The following is a 3,520-nucleotide window of genomic DNA, read 5'->3' as shown; positions in this document are numbered from 1 at the left end:
TATTTACTGTTTATTGTGGGAAAAGTGCATAATTCATTGAAAGTATGTATTTTCGGCCTTGCTTTGGGTAGGGAGGACTTACTTTTTTTTCAAAACGTTTTGCTGAAGTTTTGGTTTGTCTTTGTTTTTCAGGTTCTAGTAATTTTATATAGGAATTGACAGCAACTGTTCTATTACTTCTTCAGGAACATTAGGGTTATATTCTTTAAGGAATATTGCAGTTGAAGAACTAGTGCTTGCTTCTTACAAATCTGGAACTTGAATTTGTATGATGGCAATGTTAGGCAGATGATTGTGCTATAACATATTTTGAACAGTATTATTTATGTTTGCTGCACAACTGTCACTTCAGTAATATCTTGTGCAGTTCCAGTGGGTTCACTCATTGGTAGAGCTTTTTTCAGCATAAGAATGATTGAATTATCAATGTATGTTAGTAGTGATTTGTCTTTTTGCAAGGTCATGTAGGTAGTTGCATTTAACACTGGTTATATCTGTGAATGAAAAAGATCTGGAAAATTCGGATGTATTTTATTCAGATTAAAATTGTTCTTAGGGTAATAAGTGTTAGAAATGGGGTTTCTGGTTGGCTAGGGTATGCACCTGAGCAGGCAGAACCCACTACTCTAGTCAGAGTAAGGTTGTTCCACACCCAAGATAACCCCTGCTCACCCCCTTGACAGAGCAGTCAGGCTTATCCCAGAGGCAATGTGTAAAGCATTTGCACAGCACACACACACACAACAAAGACACAATAAATACACCACAAAAGAGACACCGCAAAGAAGTATGTAAAATACATAACTGTATTGCATATAGACATGGACCAAAACCATATAAACCAATAATCACTTTGCCAACCAGGCAATTGCCATGACATCACAGTTAGTGCAGCAAAATAAAGACTTATATGTTAGACACTTCATAAAAACACCCTCACTGTGCATACCAGGCAAATCTTGAAATAATACTTGTTATCCTGACATTTCAAGGTAAGAACAACATCAGAGCATGAAATACAGCACTAAGTTAGGGAGAGCAAACACAAGAATCATCAAAAGACAACCATAAGCATGTCAGAAGCCTGTAGTGAATACTTATTTCATGAAATGCCAGTCAGACTTCGCAGGAACAACACAGAAATCTCAGATAGTATAGAAATCACAAAATGACACCCTCGGCACACCCATAACTTTAAAAGAACATGGATCCCGAAACACCTGCACCCATATCAAAAGGGTTATGGCAGTCACTCTGGGCTAACTCAACGAATGCCCCTATAAAACAGAGTAGGGCGCTGAGGTACTGGTGTGCCTACTACACCTCAAAGTAATTTTGTAAAGTTTGCTATTCAGTGAAACAGGGACCGCCGTCAAAGACTTTACCCAGGATTACCACCCAAGATGAAAAATTGCCCCCAAGGTATGTGCCACATGAGGGGAGGGCACACTGGTGGTATCAGCAGGGAGACATATTTTGGTCCACCGCATACAATACTACCAGTCTTTCGCTTGATAAACACTGCCCTTCAAAGTGGTCAACACATGCTGGGGAATTGTTCTTAGGGTAATAAGTGTTAGAAATGGGGTTTCTGGTTGGCTAGGGTATGCACCTGAGCAGGCAGAACCCACTACTCTAGTCAGAGTAAGGTTGTTCCACACCCAAGTTAACCCCTGCTCACCCCCTTGACAGAGCAGTCAGGCTTATCCCAGAGGCAATGTGTAAAGCATTTGCACAGCACACACACACACAACAAAGACACAATAAATACACCACAAAAGAGACACCGCAAAGAAGTATGTAAAATACATAACTGTATTGCATATAGACATGGACCAAAACCATATAAACCAATAATCACTTTGCCAACCAGGCAATTGCCATGACATCACAGTTAGTGCAGCAAAATAAAGACTTATATGTTAGACACTTCATAAAAACACCCTCACTGTGCATACCAGGCAAATCTTGAAATAATACTTGTTATCCTGACATTTCAAGGTAAGAACAACATCAGAGCATGAAATACAGCACTAAGTTAGGGAGAGCAAACACAAGAATCATCAAAAGACAACCATAAGCATGTCAGAAGCCTGTAGTGAATACTTATTTCATGAAATGCCAGTCAGACTTCGCAGGAACAACACAGAAATCTCAGATAGTATAGAAATCACAAAATGACACCCTCGGCACACCCATAACTTTAAAAGAACATGGATCCCGAAACACCTGCACTCATATCAAAAGGGTTATGGCAGTCACTCTGGGCTAACTCAACGAATGCCCCTATAAAACAGAGTAGGGCGCTGAGGTACTGGTGTGCCTACTACACCTCAAAGTAATTTTGTAAAGTTTGCTATTCAGTGAAACAGGGGTGCATCAGACATGCGGAATTTGATCAATGCCCTCCTGTTGCGATCACCAGGTGCCAAAGTCCCACGGCAGGGGAAGCAGGGGAAGCAAGGGGGATCTTTGATGGTCCTGAGATCTCCAAAAATAAGGGGAAAGCTCACCTCAAGCTTTTTGAGATCACTGGGGCACACAAGCAGGAATGCAGGCAGCAGGCAAGCACACAGAACCAGGTTGCAGAGTGACAGTCCCTTCTGTAGCTCAGCACACAGCAAGCAACTAGTAAAGTAGCAGTTCCTCCTGGTAGCAGAGCAGTTTCCTCTGGAAATGTTCAGCATCTAGAGCCATCAGTAAATCATGGGGTGAAAGCCCCTGTTCTTATACTCAAAATGTCTTTGATATGGAGGTCACTTTAAAAGAACTTTAGATGTGCATAACACCCCCTTTCAATCCCAGCTCTGGCTGCAGACATCAGCAGGGGGTAAACAAGCTTTTTGTGTGAGGGCAGGACACAACCTATACAAATGTAAAGTGTCTATGCCCTTCACACTCCCAGCCCCGAAAGACCATTCAATATGCAGATGAATACAGGAGCAACCGTGTTACACCCACCCCTTCCTGTTTGATGGCTGCCTGTAAAGTATGCAGAAGCCCAGCTGTCACTCTACTCTATATGTGGATTGGAGTCAGGCTGCAAAGTGCAAAGAGTCATAGCACATAGGAATTCCCACTTTTTTAAAGTGGCATTTCTAAACTAGTAATGCAACTCCACCTTCACCAATAATTCCACATATCAAACATGGCAACGCTACTCCTTCCAGATCAGAAATTGCCACTGACAATCATATCAGGGAACTCCTAATGCAAACCTATGAGCGAAGACGGCCTCAAAACAGTGAGAAACCAAATAGGCTGTTTGTCACTACCAGGCCATGCCACACAATGAAGGCACATGTCCTACCTTTTACTTACACAGCACCCTGCCCAATAATGCTACCGAGGGCCTACATTAGGGGTGACCTATATGTAATAAAATGATGTCTCAAGCTTGACAAATAACTTTTAATGCCAAGTCAATGTGGCAGTAAACTGTGCATGCAGGTCCTGCAGTGCCAGGCCCACTAGTAGGATGTAATTTGCTGGCATTGGATATATGGGACACTACTGTAGG

Source organism: Triturus cristatus, chromosome 8 (assembly GCF_964204655.1).
Source record: "Triturus cristatus chromosome 8, aTriCri1.1, whole genome shotgun sequence".
NCBI lineage: Eukaryota > Metazoa > Chordata > Amphibia > Caudata > Salamandridae > Triturus > Triturus cristatus.
Note: the sequence above shows the minus strand (reverse complement) of the source record.